Genomic DNA, 20,157 nt, shown 5'->3' on the forward strand with positions numbered 1-20,157 from the left:
TGAAACGATTATCTATATATAGTTGATCAATTTCCTCTAGGCCAAGGTTAGGCATCCCTTTCTAGGGCAGGACTGGGTGTAGGGGAAATAAGAATAATAATAATGATGGCATTTATTAAGCACCTACTATGTGCAAAGCACTGTTCTAAGCGCTGATAATAATGATGGCATTTGCTAAGTGCTTACTATATGCAAAGCACTGTTCTAAGCACTGATAATAATGATGACTTTGCTAAGTGCTTACTATATGTGAAGCACTGTTCTAAGCACTGGGGGGGATACAAGGTGATCAGGTTGTCCCACGTGGGGCTCACAGTCTTCATCCCCATTTTACAGATGAGGAAACTGAGGCTCAGAGAAGTTAAGTGACTTGCCCAAGGTCACACAGCAGACGTGGCAGAGTTGGGATTAGAACCCACGACCCCTGACTCCCAAGCCCGGGCTCTTTCCACTGAGCCACGCTGCTTCTCTAATAGGTTGAGCTCGAGTAGAGGAAGGGAAAAAGAGAGAAAAGAAAGCAAAATAGTGCCCAAATACCAGTCAGTCACTGAAATAAACTCACAGAGAGATAGAGCCAGAAAGAAATATCACTTTGTCATATCTGCATTGGGCAACATTCTTCCTTACCTAAGGTCATGCTTACAGGAATGAACATCCAATTGTCATGGTGACAATAGAGACAACACACACCACGAGGAGCCGGAGAACTTGCAGCCTTAGTTTTTCTTCCTCCTCCTCCTCCTCCTCCTCTCTTTCTGGAGTGATGGCAGGATTGTATTGCTCACTCACTCATGTGAGGTGGAAGCAGAGGCAGCAGCAGTAGCTCTCTGTGCATGGCCAGGAGGAGAAAATTAGTGTAGACAGGGAAGGATACCAATTTTGATTTTTCAGAAAACTTCTCCTTGTCTCTATCATTCTCTGACTTCACTTCCTCGGAAGATTGGCAGATCTCATCTTTGTGCAGAAACGCTCTGGGCATGTTACTCCCCTCCTCAAAAATCTCCAGTGGCTGCCAGTCAACCTATGCATCAAGCAAAAACTCCTCACTCTTGGCTTCAAGGCTGTCCATCACCTCGCCCCCTCCTACCTCACCTCCCTTCTGTCCTTCTACAGCCCAGCCCGCACCCTCCGCTCCTCTGCCACTAACCTCCTCACTGTACCTCATTCTTGCCTGTCCCGGTATCGACCCCCGGCCCACGTCCTCCCCTTGGCCTGGAATGCCATCCCTCCGCACATCCGCCAAGCTAGCTCTCTTCCTCCCTTCAAAGCCCTTCTGAGAGCTCACCTCCTCCAAGAGGCCTTCCCAGACTGAGCCCCCTTTTTCCTCTCCTCCTCCCCATCCCCCCGCCATACCTTCTTCCCCTCTCCACAGCACCTGTATACATGTTTGTATAGATTTATTACTCTATTTATTTTACTTGTACAATATTTACTATTCTATTTATTTTGTTAATGATGTGCATCTAGCTTTATTTCTATTTGTTTTGATGACTTGACAACTGTCCACATGTTTTGTTTTGTTGTCTGTCTCCCCCTTCTAGACCATGAGCCCATTGTTGGGGAGGGACCGTCTCTATATGTTGCCAACTTGTACTTCCCAAGCACTTAGTACAGTGCTCTGCACATAGTAAGCACTCAATAAATATGATTGAATGAATGAATAAATGAATCTCATGCCACTAATCCACAAACACATCATCAAGGTATAAGATTATAGCTGACTGTGACTTACTTAGCCTGTGAGCCCCTTGTGGGACAGGGACAGTGTCCAACCTAATTAGCTTGTATCTACCCCAGCACTTAGAACAGTGTTTGACATGTAGTAAGGGCTTGACAAATGCCATTAAAAAAAGGAGACATTTATATTTGCCTCCAGTTGGCCAGATTTGGAACAAAAGTAGCTAACACACATGGAAACATACATGATAATTCATTTGCAAAAGAACTTCATCTGGTAATGCTTCATTTGGAGGGATAGCATCAATCGTGAGCAGTTTATACTGTCAGATATTTCAATCTTCCTTTCCAGGATAATGAACATGTTGCTTTAAAAGTTTGTTAGTTTTTTCCCCAACAGCCATCCATTTTCTTTATTCTTATAGCAGCTGCAGCTATAAAGTGATCTTGACTGCCCAATATGAAAATATGGCTTATCTCACAAATGACCTCCTTACATCATTTGTTGTAGCCCTCATAATTACATAAATACTGTTTGATTCTCATTTGCTAATAAGCATCTGTATTCAGAATTTCTGTATAATAATAATAATAATAATAATGGTATTTTTAAGTACTTACTATGTGCAAAGCACTGTTTTAAGCACTGGGGAGGATACAAGGTGAACAGGTTGCCCCACATGGGGCTCACAGTCTTAATACCCATTTTACAGATGAGGTGACAGAGGCACAGAGAAGTTAAGTGACTTGCCCAAAGTCACACAGCTGACGAGTGACAGAGCTGGGATTAGAACCCCTGACTTCTGACTCCCAGGCACGGGCTCTTTCCACTGAGCCACGCTGCTTCCGTGACTTAACCTTTCACATATCACCTACATGTCCACCTTAAGTTGATTTTCTTTTGAATCAAATCAATTAGACAGCATATGGAAATGTGGACCTACTTGTAATTTGAATTTCATTACCAAGTTAGCTCTGATTTTTGCTTTACAAATCATTTCAATGCTCTAACCTTCTTTAACAGCAGTTTTTACAACTGGGAATATAGAATACAAGGCATGCTTGACAATAGGAGCCTGGATGCCAAGCATAATAATCTATTGTTCCCACCAGCAGTAGGAAGAGCAGCATCTGGGTGTTCAAGTATTGAGAATATTGATGACTGCCAAACATACTTTCTCGGTGGCTCCTTCAATCCCTTTAAAGATTATGCCTTTTATTTATGAGTCATGTGGTTACCAGTCAAAGGTTGCGCACAGTCTTTCCATTAGTTAGTCATAAATTAATATCCAGAGTTTTTTTAATTCAGAAATTCCTGTTTTTCTTTGTGTCAGCTATTGTTTACATTCGAAGCCTACGTATTTCATTAAACTGTGTCACATAAGCACAACGATACTAGGGTATGGTTAATGCTGACAAAGAATTAATAATACGGCTGTTCTATTTTGAACATCTTGTACTTCTTGTCAGGTCAGTAAGACAATTCTGACACAATCGTGTCTTGAAACATTTAGATCCAGGGTAGTAAAATCACCAATATTCTAAAAGTATTCACATACACAAATGGCAAATGGGAAAAGACAGCTTGCTGTTGGAAAGAACAGGTGCATTTTTAGTGCCCAGAGAAAATGGATACAGTCAAATGGGGGCATTTAGGCATTTTTTCTTTCTGAAAAACAAGGAGATAATTAAAGGTTAAAGAAGCAGTCACTCAGCACCATAACTCTGTAATCAAAATCAACAGCATGTGAAGAAAGGCAAAAGAAAAGATGGGACAACCAAAAAAGATTGGATTTTTGGTCAAGAAAGAAAAAAGAGTAAGTCAAAGACTGATGCTATCTGTTTTTTATAAATGGGGGTGAAAATCTCTACGTGTGGAATTACACTTATCTGAAAACTGTACTAGCCATATTCATTTTTGTAAGGGTCCTTCCCTTTTGCACTTCTGCTACATCACTTCACTATCCAATACGTACTCCATTCCTAGATGCCATGTGACAGGAATGGCTGCCTAATGTGCCCTGTATGAGCTACTCATTTAGGGAGGATTCATAGCAATGGGCTACGTTGGTGATCCTGTCTTCCTAATTGAGATAATCATGGCAGAGAAATCACCATGATGAGGTTTCCCAAAGTTGAATATGTCTAATTTTAACAGTCATCAATCAATCACTCAATGATATTTAATGAGCTCCACTGTGCTAAAATCTTGGGAGAGTACAATATAACAGAGTTGGTAGACATATTCCCTGCCCACAGTCGGCTTCATAGAAAAAACTAGAGTTCTTACCTCTATCTGGAACTAGATGTTGAGTATACATTAATTCCCTTAGTCTTCTGAAGGGAGGGTCCGGTCCTCTAGGCTTGTTTTTTCTAGAATCCCAACGTCCTTGGTAGGAGTGCCACAGCTGACCTGAAACAGCAGTTCTTTCAATTTAATCCATCTGATTTCAGTCCCAGATTCTGTTAGAAGTATTGCTGTTTGGGAGCCCAAGAGATACCTTTACCAAAGATCAGTACCATGGGAAGAGGGGAGGACAGTGTGTCAGCAATTCTTACTGAGAATTCTTACTGAGTTAACAGGTCAATTGCAACTGTGGCAGGAATCAATTTGCTTTGTGGCTTGTTTTTTTTTTTTTCTTCCAAAGACAGGTATCAGTGAGGGGACAGCCTCCTCGTGTATAATTATTCTGCTTTCTCTCTCTTTCATTCCTAGCTCTCTCTTTATCACTGTGCACTAATCAATGATAATTTTCATATTTCTTAAGCACTTAAAATGTGCTAAATACTGTTCTAGGTGTTGGGCTAGATATGAGACAAACATATTGGGCACAGTCTGTTCCACATGAAGCTCACAATCTAAAGGGGAGGGAGGACTGGCATATTATTATTATTATTATTATTTTATCCCCATTTTCAGATGAAGCAATTGAGGCACAGAGAAGTTAAACAGCTTGCTTGATCTTATTTGCTCAATAGGCCAAATAAGTGGCAGAGCTTAGTCTTCAACACAGGTAATCTGACACTCAGGCCTGGGCTAGACCAGGCTGCTTCTCTCTCTTTCTATCTTCCTCTCTTTTCATATCTCTCGCCCTCTCTTTCATCCCTTCTTCCCCTCCCTCTTGTTCTCTTTCTCTTTTTTCCCCCTCCCTCTCTCAACCTTACAGTAGAGAACTCAGGAAAAAGAGTTACAGATTATTGGCCATGAGTCCCTCTGTCAAGGCATAACAGTCAAGGCAGATTCCTGAAGAAATACATAAGTAGGAACTTGAGGGAGGTTATCTTCCCTTCTGGGAATTTAGGCTTCTGATAGATTCCTCAGATACTAGGGGAAATTAAGTGGTAAATAGTCTGTCACCTGTCCCGTTTCATGACCAAAAGAATGGTTAAACAGGGGATAGAGACAGGTGGCAGTTTTTAATACACAGCCAGTGGGCAAATTGATAACTTTTAGAATAGATAAAATTAATAACATTTGAAAACAGAGACATTGTAAAATGGTTGAAATATCCCTCAAAGATGGCAAAGATGTTATTTGCCAGAATTTCGTACTTTCAGTCAATCAATGAATTGATCATATTTATTGACCACTTACCATATGCAGACCAGTATACTAAGAGCTTGGGAAAATAAAATATAACCTAGTTGGTTGACCCATTCCCTGCCCCAAACGAGCTTCCAATCTTTCTCTTTTTTGTAGGGTATTTTTTAAGAGCTTACTATGTTCCAGGCACTGTACAGAGCTCTGAGATCGATACAAGCTAATCAGGTTGGACACAGACCACGTTCCACACGGGGCTCACAGTCAATTCCCATTTTACAGATGAAGCAACTGAAGCACAGAGAAGTGATTTGACCAAGCTTACACAACAGACAAGTGGCAGAGCCAGGATTAGAGCCCAGGTCCTTCTGACTCCCAGGCTGATGCTACATCCACTAGGGCATGCTGCTTGAAAAGACAAAAAAACCCAAATAAAACACCAATTGATCTTAGATCTGTTTTGAGGTCATTATTTCCAAAGTTCATTGGTCCAGAAAATTTCCTGTAGTTGCCTCTAGGGTCATAAACAGACCTCGGCTCCAACTGGTGATAAGCTCCAGTAGAATTTTGGAAATTATCACTGAAGTGGATGTTTCTTCGCGGGGTGCTGACATTGTTGCAGCGGCATGGCAAGACAAAACAAAGTTCATACATTTGAAAGCTCAACATGATCTGATGGAAGTTACACAGGCATTGGGATACTCCCGCAATGCAATGTATTACTACCAATCTTCTTCTTCTCTTCTTGAAATGCCGTCGAGTCATTTCCGACCCATAGCGGCTCCATGGACACACCCTCTTCAGAACGTCCCATCTTCTGGCATAAAATTGTTCTGGTCTGTGTATCCGATAAAAATGCACAGTTCAAGTTGGTGTAAACATTTACATTTGTGATGAAAGGTCTGTCCTCAGCCACATACCCATACTCACTTTTCTCAAACAATAGTGAGCGAATTTCCACTATGAATAAACATACTCTGAGGAAAGAAAAAGAAAGAAAATGCTAGTGTTTGCAGATTTTGACATTGCATTTGAAAATCTGCCTTTCTTTTTCTGTGATAAACCTATAAAGCAACAAGAATCAAGATAGAGCTGATGATTTATGCAGCTTTTGCAGCAGCGCTTCAATCACATTTATTCCTCATTTTACAGCAGTTCACATGTGGATAACATTGAGATTAACATGCTGAACTGCCAGTTTTTTTCAGCGTTTTTTTCAACTTATGAATATCTAATATGAATTGAAGACCTTTCCAAAACGTAATTATTTTTCCTGCCAAATGACAGATTAAGTAGATGGTATAGTGTTACTAACTGGAAATACAAGTTCAAATAGCAATCTTTTGCCGCTTCAATTCATTTATTTTACTTCATAATTTGGCACATTTTCTTGCAGCTTCACCGGAAAACTGAAATAAAAAAGGAAATAATAAGCATCAAGGATCTGTGATAATTAGAATAAAGTACATTTCATGGCACAGTACCAGGTGCTGAATGGGGTATATGCGGATTAGAATTGAAAATATTTGCTCAAAGTCGGGATGAGGGTCGGGTATTCTGCATGTGATCAGTCTTACAGAAGGTGCAGACACAGCATGTGCATGGCCTCTGCACTTCTTCTTCCCACAACTCCTGGATCCTGTCTGGCTCATGTTTCTTGCCAGCTGGAAGTTCTCAATTGGTGATGACCCATAAGTATCCTTCTTCCCCTTCCCTTACTGCTGTAACTCCTTAATGCAGCTGGGTTACCCTCACTGTCCTAAACATAACACTTAGCAGCTACTACTTCTAGACTGGAAAGGGGAGAAAAGTGCACCTCGGGTCATCAAACAAGCTAGCACTTTAAATAATAATTTAAACCTCAAGGATACTATTTTTATGTAAAGATTTGTAGCTGAGGAGTGAGTAGATGAGAATAATTGACTATTTCAAAAAATAACATTTCACAGCAATAGTAGGTAAATTATTTGACTGGGACAGTTACAGATACTTCATCAAGCTATCTCCCATTAGTGTTCTGTTTTCAAACTCACCACTTTGAAACTTGAATTTGGTGTAAATTCTAACCTTCATTGGTGTAGATTCTACCAGTTATTTCATGGGTGTGCAGATTCTACCAGTTATTTCGTGGGTAGTGGCTGGTACTTGAAGTAGTAATGTATTTGGGATTTATTGACCACTTAATAATGCTTCTCTTTTCTATAAAATAAATACCATCAGCAGCATTACACCACCAATTCTTAATTGAACAGCACTTCTTTGTAGAGTATAGGACTAGGTGCTTGAGGAGCAGATATCAAGAAAACTCCTCACATCAACGGTTGTAATAACTATTGTCACTGAGTACTATTCTTCCATCCACACAGAGGGGAGATAGGCTGCACAATTCTGCAGGTTACTTTAGAGTGGAGGGACAGAATTGTTTCATTCTCCCCTTTATGTTGTGCACGAATGAGGGGCCAGTGTGGGGCTGGAACGAATCCAGGCCAGCCTCACCTGTTACCAGGAAGATCCTTTCACAGATGTCCTGAGCCCCATGACACGTGGAAATTCTGGTAGAAACAGCTCTGCGTCCTTGTTTTCTGGTAGGAAGTTCCAAACATTTGGACAAGCCAGGATCCCTGTTTACAAAAGACCCTCTGCATGTTAATTGCAATTCTCGATTGGAATGGACACTGAGAGGCCTCATGCAGATGGAAACAAAGTATATGTTCTCCCAAAACTCCTGCTGCTTTGCTATTGTCCTCTGTCTTGGGAATTACCTTAACATTAGTCATCTGCCACCTTTCTTCACTTCCCCCAACTAAATCACCCCCAAGCATCTTGAGGGTTAAATTCCTTCATGGTTTGGCTAGGAGGCTTAACTGAATGCTTTTCAAGTAATCTTGTAAAAGTTTGAGCCAGACAAGGGAAAGAAACCAGAGGAAGAAGGGACACCGGATAGTTGGAATCATGTGAAAGCCAGAGGATAGGGCTGCTTTTTATGGTATTTAAGTGCTTAATATGTGCCAGGCACTGTACTAAATGCTGGGGTAGATACAAGCCTTGCCCAAGTCAGCTGCATGCCTAGTGAGCGCAACAAAAACAAAAAGTTTGGTGACTTGCCAAATGAAGTGGAATGGACCTAGTGGACTAGGGAGGGGGCAAAGCCAGTCTGCACTGTCCTTTGAGGCTGTAACTCTGGGCCTCATCCATTAATTCATTCAATCGTATTTATTGAGTGCTTATTGTGTGCAGAGCACTGTACTAAGCACTTGGGAAGTACAATTTGTGCTATACCAGAAGAAAATTGTGTTCCAAAGTCCATTTCTTTTTGAATTGTAAGAACTGTTGAGAGTATAAAATCCAGGTCATCAATGATCTCACCGATCATTTCTGTACTACCTATTTTACTAGATAATAGAACAATTATGAAATTTTATATCTCCTTTTAAAAATTAATTTAGGTCTAACTTTCTCAGTTGTATTTAGATGCAGATGCTTCAAGTGGGGCAACATTCATACAAATTATGTGGCTATTCTGAGGACAGTGTGGTTTAATTAAAATATTTTCTCATAGATATATTAGCTGATTGCTGCCTTCTGTTCATCTATCTCACTTCTGACCTCTCACTGACATCCTCTTCTGGCCTGGAGCTACCCCCCAGCCTCATATCTGACAGACCACCACTCTCCCCATCTTCAAAGCCTTACTAAAATCACATCTCTTCTAAGGGGTCTTTCCCAACTGAGCTCTTATTTCTCCTACCCCTGTCACTTACACGCTTGGCTCTGTATGCTTTAAGCACTTGATATTCACCCACCTTGAGCCCCAGAGCACTTCTGTACATAGCTGTAATAAATTTAAATGTTAATGTCTCCCCATCTAGATTGTAAATGGGTGGAGGATGTGTTTACCAACCCCGTGGTGTTGTACTCTCACAGGCACTTAGTTCAGTGCTCCAGAAGCAATACATACCATTTATTGATTGTTTGATTGGGTGAAATGGGCTCACTGTGTTTATCCAACTCACATTGAACTTCTGCCTCTGGGAATCATTGTGAGGATGAGACCAGTAATTGAGAGAAAATAAATTTAGGAAAGGGTGATACAGGAAATCCTCAGATTTATGACCCAATTGGTACCTGAAAACTGAAACATATGTTGGAATCAATAGAAACGATGTTATAAATGGGGAACTGTTTTCTGAATCAAGGCCCTATTCTGACCGAACTTATCAGGAATCATATACTCAGTTGATTATATTATATTACACAGAGAGATGCCACAATAGGGTAGCCCAACTTTTACTTCATCTAAAGAATAATGGATGTGTTGGCCCTGGCTGGGGTCATTATCTGGCCATCAGGTAATTTCTTTCCATCCCTAGCCCCCAGTTTTCCCCACTCTTTTCCCTGTATTTCTCTTTCCCCTTTCCATGTGGCTATTAACATTGTTTCTCCATTTTCCTATGGCTCTTATGTGCATCCCTACACCTGACACTCACAGTGCCCCCAGAACTAGTGCCAATAAAGAAGTGGAAAACTGACATGCTGTAAAGCTGAAATAGGACATAGATTTTGAAACGTAACTTGAAACACCTTGAACTGAGGACCATCTGTAGTACAATGCCTGGAGAGAACATGTTTTTATTGGTCAGTTACTGGAACATTAAGTGCAAATATCTATTCTTTTGGTGGACTTAATGTAGACCAATTTGATCACATGACTCTCCAGTCAAAGTAAAGGAGGAGTTTAATGATTTGTGATAATATTGAGATTCCACTTAATAGCTTGCAGTCAAAGACTGGTAAAGAAGTTTGATGTGATCAGAAGAGGGAAAAAATACAAATAGAAACCCTTCATTGATAATATCAGCATAATTTTAGTTACGAAAGTTGCTGAAACAGTAAATACAATTGACTGGGAAATGGCGCAAAAGAGAATATGCAAATCAGGTATCACATTTAAAATTTAAAATGATCTTTGTCCTTTCAGCCAAAGAGTTATTCAAAATTCAGCACCCAGAAATCCAATTAAAATATTTGCCAAAATGCAGATTTGGATTTTTCGCACATGTAGATTTTAAACTCATTGGGCAGAGAACATGTTTTGTATATTGTATACAATACAACTTCAGCTTTTACAGAGGTTAGTCCTTCATGTGGTCAATGAAATAAGGCTAGGATTAATTTTTGCCTTTGTAATAGTGTAGACAAATTAAAATAATATGGGAATTTATGAGAAGCAGTGGGGCCACAAGAAGCAGAGTGGTTCAGTGGAAAGAGCTTGGACCTGAGAGTCAGAGGACCTGCGTGCTAATCTTGGATCCACCATTTGTCTACTGTGTGACCTTGGGCAAGTCTCTGAACCGCTCTGTGACTCAGTTACCACATCCGTAAAATGGGGATTCAGACTGTGGAACAGGGATTGTGTCCAACCTGATTGTCTTGTATATACCCCAGTACTTAGTACAGTGCCTGGCACAGAATAAGCACTTAATAAATACCATTAAAATATCCATAAAACACGCTATTTCTATAGATACTTGAAGAAGAACCTGTTTTATAGATACAGGGAAGCAAATCTACTTTGACTAGAGAGTGTTTTACTTATCATTCAAAAGAAAAGAGCTATAATTTGGAAACCTATTCATGTATAATGTCTACAGATACAAATTTAAACATTCAAAAAAGAAACTGTAATAGGAAAGGAGCCCACACCAAAGATTTTTATATAGAAGTCACCAATGTAATATATTTTAGTATGCAAGTCAAAGCCAGTGGCAGCATAAGTTTGAACGCACATAACCTCCCCCTCAAAAGTCCCATACAAAAGAGATTAAAAGAATAGATATATTTTTGTTCTAGAACTTGATTATCATTTCTCTATTTGTGGGTCTGATCTTAATAAGATCTGTGGTGCCTTCAGCTGAAGGTATAAACAGACATATTCCAGTGCAAGGTATCAGCATTCACCTTGGAAAAGAAAAGTCAGTAGTAACTCTATTAGGGTTCTGTTCATTTAGCAAATAAGCTATGGTTTCAGTTTTTGGTGGAAAAAGGCATAATTTATCTGGAGGATTTTTGAACAGATTTTAGAAAACTATTGTTGCCTTTTAACACATCTAATATCCCCAGAGGCATAACTCTGGGTATCTTCTGTGACATGCTTCACTGGTCATTTTGATGACATTTGCAGACGGTGGGTATAAATGAAACATTTAAGAGTTTTCAAAACGAAGCTGACAAAACCTAATACGAGCAATCTTTTTTTTAAGTGCAGCATATAGTAAAAACTTCTGATTTGGTACTCTCTTTATCCCAAACCCCATTTTAAAGGAACAACATACCAGCTAAATTCAATGGAACAATCACTCTAACACACCAGGCCCTCAGGGAACTTGGGGTCACTTGAGTTTAGCTTCCTAACCTCTGGAATGGCTCCTAGCTGTATACTATTAGAGCACTGGGCTCACTCAGTTTAGGCTAACTTCTGCTGCCCCAGGAACACAGCTTCAGGGACCACAGCGTAAATATGGGATGACTCCATCATATCTTGGAGGCACCCTAAAAATGAGAAGATTGACTTTAAGTGACCCGAAGATCCCAGCACACCTGACACTGGAATAGCAGATGCATTAAATTCAGCACCTCAGCTTAAGTAAAGAGTGCATTATATTAAATTTACCGGAATACTGTAGTAGTGAAAAGAGCAGTAGTAACAGCAGCAGCAGCAGAAGTAATAGTAACAGCAGTGTCACAAGTGGTAGTTTTTATTGACTTGGTGGAGTACACTGCACTAGATGTCTGTGGGAACGTACAGACTAAAGAAGTGATACATTCCCTACCCTTAAGGAGCTTACACTCTAATGGAAGAGACAAATGTAAAAATATTTACAAGACTGTGAGCCCACTGTTGGGTAGGGACTGTCTCTATGTGATGCCAATTTGTACTTCCCAAGCGCTTAGTACAGTGCTCTGCACATAGTAAGCGCTCAATAAATACGATTGATTGATTGATTGATTGATTGAGTAATCAAAATAAATAATTAAATGCCCAATTCGATTGAGAAGCAGCATGGAGAATCCAGAGTGAGGAATAGCTAAAAGGCTGACTTGTGAGGAGTGAAGACAGTGAGATAGGAAATGGTGTAAAAAGAGGTAAAATGGAGTGAGTTGATGGAGAAGGGGCATTCGATGGATTAGCCTCTTTCCAATATATTCCAGATCGTTGATTTTATCCTAGTTCTTCTTGAAAATTGCCTGGTCAAATTGTCCATACATTAGGAATTCTTTGTGGTTAATGCCTGTAAAATAGGTGGAAATAAAAATCATCAGTATTTACTTGACATTACTGATTATTCAAGCAAACTTTTGAAATAGTCCCGGAGAAAAAATATTCAAGCGGCTTCTACACTTCAAAATGTAAATTTGTCCTTCGCATATTGCTTTGTGATTGTTATGGTGGGCACTATGAGGATTAGGACAGTTTAATTTATGTTTATTATACTTCCTTCTAAACAGAAAATGACCCAACTGAAAACATCATCAGAGCACATGCCCTAACACTGATGAATGCTACAAAACGGAAGACAAAATTTTGAGTCTGGACTGTTTACCATCCAATTCTGATCACTCATTATTAAAAACAGTTTATTGAAAAAGTGGTACCTGAGATTTCATGATAGCTTTATCATTTAAGGGATGGGGACTCCTGAGAGGATCTCAGTGACAGCACTAAAGCATTCCCTGTAGTTGTGAAGTGGCATGACCTAGATTGTAAATTCCTTGTGGGCAGAGACCTTGTGCAACAACTTTTTTCCACTCTCCCAAGCACTAAGTACAGTGCTGTGCATACATTAAGTGCTTAATAAATACCACTGATTGATAGGGGAAAAAGCACAAAACTGGGAGTCAGTAGACCTGAGTTCTAATCCTGCATCTGCCGTTTACCTGTACTTCAAGTCACTTAACCTCTCTGTGCCTGAGTTTCTTTCTCTGTAAAGTGTGCCTGATTCTGATGTACTGAATCTTCCTTAGTGCTTGGCATATAGTAAGCACATAACAAAGGCCACTATTATCATTATTAATCCTATCAAAACAAACTAAAGCCTCAGGATGAATATCAAATGAGCACTGCTCTAAGCCTTCTGTACCCCAGGCAAGAGTCAATTCTATGGATTGATGGCAAATATTCTGAGATTTCAAAACTCACAGCAAGGAAAGAAATGCATCACCATGCAGTTTCATAAGATTATTAATATAGGAGGCTCACGGAAGTCTGTGAGGTGAAAGTCTCTTTAAACAGCCTATGGAAAAATATCATGCCTTCTAATGTTTCATAAATGTCTGTTCATCTTTAATCATGTTGCTTCATTTACCCAAGTGGCAGTTGTGTGACCTTGGGCAAGCCACCTAACTTCTCTGTGCCTCAGTTACCTCATCTGTAAAATGGGGATTAAGACTGTGAGCCCCACGCGGGACAACTTGATCACTTTGTATCCTCCCCAGCGCTTAGAACAGTGCTTCGCACATAGTAAGCACTTAACAAATGCCATCATTAGAGAAGCAGTGTGACTCAGTGGAAAGAGCACGGGCTTTGGAATCAGAGGTCAAGGGTTCAAATCCCAGCTCCGCCAGTTGTCAGCTGTGTGACTTTGGGCAAGTCACTTAACTTCTCTGGGCCTCAGTTACCTCATCTGTAAAATGGAGATTAAGGCTGTGAGCCCCCCGTGGGACAACTTGTTCACCTTGTAACCTCCCCAGCGCTTAGAACAGTGCTTCGCACATAGTAAGTGATTAGTAAATGTCATTATTATTATTATTAAAATACTATAACCTGACTATATTTTCTCAGTGCATATATTATGCACTCAATCAATAAATATGATGATGATGATGATGAATATGCTGATATTTTGAAGACAATATATAAAGCAATCGAGATCGTTGTTCGCCTAGTTCAATACAGGTTCCTCTAGAAGCTCACCCCTACTGTTTTCCTTTACAAGGAACAACAAAGCCAGGCTCCCTGGCACCATGAGGTTCTTGAATGTTAAATTGAACAACTGAATCTACTGCGAAGGGAAATATTTTAAATTCTTTATCCTGACATGCTTAGCAAGCTGATGGAGCACAATATACTTCAATTATGATTATACGGGTAGTTACAATGAAGCCTCCACTAGTAAAGACGGCACACATTCACACTTAGGGAAGTGGAATGCTATAACTGCATAAAACAATTCTAGAGGTCTAAGAGAAAAACTGATCTTTGGCAATTTGTGAAAATCCAGAAGTGGAGAAGCGAATCTCATAATCATGCCTACAGCTGCTTTCGAAGTCTATTAGTAACAGTCGTCTGCTTTCTTAGTTCATTGCTTTCATTTCCAATCTCTCAGTGTTTAGACAAATTCAAAGATAAATAAATAAAAGAGTACCAAAACTGAAGCAATAATCTTGAATGAAGAAAAAGAGTATTCAACTTTCATAATCACTGCTACGTTGGACTTCCTGACAGGGCATGAAGGGACATGAGTGATTTACCCCAACCTGAAATGTTTCCACCAGATTTTTGCTTAAAACACAACTCAGTAAATATACACAGTGGCCACATCTGGGTTAAGCAGCACTTCTGAAGCCAATAGCTCAGTAAAAAAAAATAATAATAATCAATTTCTGGCCAGACTCTACATGAGGCAAATCAAATATTAAGCCTCAACCAACCAGAAAGGATAATACTACACAGACCAAATTAACATTTTTGGCACAATTACCACCTCAATTCCCATCCCTGAGCCTGCCTTACGAATGTTATTGGCAACCTGTATGTCTGACATACAAAAGATTTCAAATTTTTCTAATTCTCAGATCTGTCCACAGATCCTAGACTACCTGGGGCCTAAGTTGGAGGAAAGGAGAGATGCTACAGGACTGCCAACACCCTAAGGAAACTGACAGATGGTCAGATTTCTTATTAAATGAGAGGTCACACACAGAGACACAAAAGTACCATGAAGACAGTCTGCCTTTATGGAAAAAGATCCTCCAGTTTGGCATATTTGTCAAAGATGGACCATTTTTAAGGCAGCTATACAAAGTGACTATCCTTTTCTCAAGGCTACTAAGGCTCAGATTTGGTATTGCTAGGGTATCAGCGAGCAGCAGCAACAGGTGTTTCCCCCCCTGCCTTTATACCTTATATCTTGACTTCACTTTGCAACCCCATGCCTCTGTTCTGTTTGTTGTTAGTGTGCCCTCCCAAGTGCTCAGTACAGTGCTCTGCATACAGTAAGTGCTCAATAAATAGAAGAGCACTATACCCTTGAAGAAATTTAGACTGTGAGCCTCATGCGGAACAGGGACTGTGTCCCACCGAACTGATTTGCATTTACCCCAGAGCTTAGAACAATGTTCGACACATAGTAAGCACTTAACAAACACCGTCAAAAAAACCCCAAATTGGAAAGTCCCCTATAGCTCCTTTGTCTTGTCTTGTGCTGTCGAGTCATCTCCGAAACATAGCAACACCATGAATGCATTTCTCCCAAAACACCCCACCTCCATCTGCAATTGTTCTGGTAGTGTATCCACAGAGTTTTCTCGGGAAAAATCCAGAAGTGGTTTACCATCGCCTCCTTCCACGAAGTAAACTTAAGTCTCCGCCCTGGAGTCTCTCCCATGACGCTGCTGCCCAGCACAGGGGAGTTTTGACTTGTAACAGATGGCCTTCCACTCCCTAACCACTGTCCAAGCTAGGAATGGAATGGATATGCCTCTGCTTGACTCTTCCTCCCATAGTCGAGACTGGTAGGGTACTGGAAACTCTCCAGTTGCGGCCCTGAAAGGGGATTATCTTCATTGAAGAACCTTATTTTTAGAGGTGCTATGTTTTCAGACCTGGGATGACCAAGTCTGGGAATCTAGCTCAAAAAGCATACACAGTAAGCACTCAGTAAGTATGAATGAATTGAATGAATGAGTGGGTCCTATGCCAACTTGATTCCTTACACTCTGAAGGATCATTTGAAACATACTTTCATCCAGTTTTTAAATGATATCATGTGCACCTCCTTTCCAAAATTGAACAAGGGAAATTGTTAAGGAGTTAAGAGTTATCCCTGCTTCACCACTTGCCTGCTGTGTGACATTGGGTAAGTCACTTTGCTTCTCTGTGCCTCAGTTCCCTCGTCTGTCAAATGGGAATTGAGACTGTGAGCCCCACATGGGGCAGGGATTGTGTCCAACCCGATTTGCTTGTATCCACCCCACGACTTAGTACGGTGCCTGGCACATAGTAAGCGGTTAACAAATACCACAATTATAATTATTATTAAGGAGGTAGGTGGTTACTTCCCCATGAAAGTAATCTCTTTTACCACAGATACTTAATCACCTACTCAGCAGGTGATTTTTATGTTTAAAATGTTTTCCATCTCTAAAGGTGAAAACAAGTGGGGAAAACCAACTTACTACTCTAACCCATTACTAAGAGAATGCAATGAGAAGAGTTTCTTGAAAAGTGCAAAAGTCTCTAAATTATTTTTCTAGTGTGCATTAAACACATTTCTAATTACTGGAGAACATGTAATTTGATAGTTTACCACAGAGCTAGCTTTAGTTTTAGCCCGGGGCAATTAGCAGCCAAGTGAAGACAGCGATAATCCTCATTTCTCATTTCTCACTGAATAAATCTGTCTGTTGCCTTCTAATGATCATTTTTTATTGCCTCAAAGCTCTATAACTGAAACCCTTCACAATGATCTACTGGTCTCCGTTCCAAATCTAGCTACACCTGGAACATTCAGATTCCCATTTCCAGAATCTTTGAAAGGAAGCAGGAGGAATGCATGTGCTTTTTTTATATTGAAAAAGAAAAAAGAGAAAATAAACGAAAGCTTCAAAGATCGAAAAGGAATTCAGATAAGCCATTCACAGATCACCCAGCAGCCTGCTACATTTATGAGCAGAATGAATTTAGCTCTGTGTATTGTACTTGCAAGGCTTGCGTTTGTGCTTTGTTCTTTTGGCTTCAACCACCACTGTTCCTACTTCTTTGAATGTCAGCACCTAGCAACCCCAACACCGTAGAAAGGAGTATGGAGGAACATACGGAATTAAAAACGATGCCAGTAAATATTTTGAGCAAAAAGTAAATGATTGAGAGCCATTTGGGGAGTATCTAAGGTGAATTATAGCACTTTCTGCATCACAAGATTAAAAAGAAGCTCATCTTTGATGTTGATCATTTTCCACCTTCTTTCTCTGAAGATTGACAGCTCCCTCTGCCGTTTCTCACTGAAAGGTGCTAGAGAAGAAGTCTCACCCCTTTGTGTAATTTCTCTGCCCGGGATGCTGGACTTTCAACAGTTTGTAAATTAATGACCATCAAGCTGGCAGGCTTTCAAACACTCGCTGACTTTCAGCTGCCTTATGGCACCTTTAGGACACCTGCTTCGAAGACTGATCTACTTCAAAACAAAGCCTGATACTGTTATTAAAGCAAAGTATGTGAATCACACCCTTTCTTTCAAGCTTTCTATTTCTGTGTATATCCGTCTGGTCTGTTTACAACAGATGTAGACTTATGAAAGCGGTACTGCCTGGCAAAGAAAATATGTGACTTTGAGATCTGATTGCTACAGCTTTGCGTGGACGTTTTTACATGAAACACAGATCTGAATCTAATCTTTCCTTCGTTCACATCACACACATGAGCCATTCTTTCCTCTGTATTTTATGATAAATTTTTCACAGAATATCTATCTTACCGTTAGGTCAATTTTACTAGTATAACCTCTAAAAGAAGAAAACTGGATGATGACTTCCAGCTCTACAACATTTTCCAGGGACCTTTCTGTTCCAGTTTTTTTGTCCTACATCATGCACTTTATGGATATGATACCAATAAGTATATGATCCCTGTCCTCAAAGAGATTACAATCTTGTGGGAGAGACAGATGATTAGCTAAATTAGAGGTAGGTTTCAGGGAGGGGGAAGCAAAAGAGTATGAAGATATGTACATAATGGGGGAGTGTGAGTATCCACCCGCTTGGATAATCTGGAAGCGCTGAAGTGACAGAAGAGTGGAAAATTGTGTGGAGAAATCAAAGATCAATTAGGGAAGGCCTCTTAGTGGAGATGGGATTTCAGAAGGACCTTGACTATGGGGGGAATAGTGATTTGCTGGATTTGGATATAGGGAGCCCCAGGCAGAAGGGAAGAAGTGAGCAAGTTAGCAATGGTGGGAGAGATAAGAAGAAAGTACAGTGAGATAGATTAAGAGGAACAAAGCATTTGAGCTGCAATAAGGAGAGGATTGAGGAGAGATGGGTACAGCTGATACACCAATGGTCAAAAGTTTCAATGCGGAAAGGAACGGGCAATCACTGGAGTTATTGGAGGAGAGGAAATACATGCCCAGAACAATGTTTGAGACAAAGGATCTGTGCAGCAGAGTGAATTATGGGCTGGAGAGGGGAGAGGCTGGAGGCAGGGAGGCTAATGCAGGAGTCAAGACGGAACCTGACAAATGCTTGAACCACCATGGTAGCGCTTTGGATGGAGAGGAAGGGGCAGATTCCGAAGATGTTATGAAGGAAGAATGGAAAGGATTTGTTTGGAGATTGAATAAGAGGATTGAAAGGAAGAGAGAAGTCAAGGATAAGGCCAAGGTTACTCAGTCAGTCCATCATAGTTTTTGAGTGCTTATCATGTGTTGAGCACTGTACTAAGCACGTGGGAGAGTACAACATAACAATAAACAGACACATCCCCTGCCCATAGTGGGCTTACAGTTCAGAGGTTGAGGCATTACATACCAGACCTACATCATAAAACATGAACTTGAAGTAAAGCGTTCAATATGGCAGAATACTGCCAAAATGCTAATCAGGGCAAGGCAAGTAGTAAACAGATGAATTAGCTAAAACTGACAGACTTACTGTTTATAAACCAGTATCATGGGACCATAGAATGAAATTCATAGCAAAGGTCAGGTACTGAAAACCAGGGGAATGAGATGATATTCTGTTGATTACAAGCATGCTTGACTAAGAAATATGACTTTTACTTTAGAAAAAAGAAAGGGGCTTATTCAGTCCTAACAATTCTATTCTATCTTCAGCTTAAAATTCTAGTTCCTATTTGAGTTAAGACAGATTCTTTTCTATGGCTGGCATTTGTGTACATGTTACACTTTAAAAAAGGATTTGGACAAGATATATTGGAGTAAGCAGCACTCCTGAGAAGTACTTTTGATACCAATCAGAAGCGTAGATTTTTGTTTAATCTACTACAGGTAAAAGAAGAAGAAAAGACGAAAGATTAACCTAATAATAGTCATGGAATATATAGAATGTCATTATATCAAGAATGGTGATTAGTCATTCTACGTCTCCCCTGACAACAGAACAAGAGGAAACAGGCTTTAGCTAAATCAAAAGAGGACTAGATATCTGGGGACTATCCTGATACCACTGATCGATGGAGAGAGGCTATTTAATACTAGAACAAGCTGTCAAAAAGAGGATGCAAAATTGTATCTGTTGAAGGTCATTCAATGTTAAACCAATGCTAAGGTGATAGACGATATTTCTTAGAATGGGGCCACTTCGTGTGGAAGATGAAACAAGGGAAGAGGAGAGACAGAGATGAAGGTGGAGACATAAAGAGGAAGGAAAGGGAACAGAGAGAGAAAAGTTGTGAGAGAAATGGAAACAGGAAAAGAGAGAGAGCAAGAGGAAAAGGAGGGAGAAAAGGAGGAAACAGAGTCACGAGGAGATAGGGAAGGCAGCCTCTTTCTCATAGTGGCCATTCAACTGCCACCATATCTGTAGGGTGCCCTTCTGACAGCCAGAGAGAAATAGAAAGCTAGTGGATTACCTACACTTGGTCATTCAAAGAGAAGCAGTGTGGCTCAGTGGAACGAGCATGGGCTTTGGAGTCAGAGGTCATG

The 20,157-nt window shown here is 40.3% G+C and overlaps 1 non-coding gene across 1 annotated transcript; it reads right to left on the minus strand.

The window, feature by feature from the left end:
- Window positions 1-15,912: 15,912 nt before the first annotated feature.
- On the minus strand, window positions 15,913-16,050 carry LOC119948561. Its single transcript, XR_005456949.1, has one exon. It is a non-coding gene; the product is annotated as a small nucleolar RNA SNORA7 (small nucleolar RNA).
- Window positions 16,051-20,157: the final 4,107 nt, after the last annotated feature.

The sequence above is a fragment of the Tachyglossus aculeatus genome, chromosome X4 (assembly GCF_015852505.1).
Source record: "Tachyglossus aculeatus isolate mTacAcu1 chromosome X4, mTacAcu1.pri, whole genome shotgun sequence".
In the NCBI taxonomy this organism is placed as follows: Eukaryota; Metazoa; Chordata; class Mammalia; order Monotremata; family Tachyglossidae; genus Tachyglossus; species Tachyglossus aculeatus.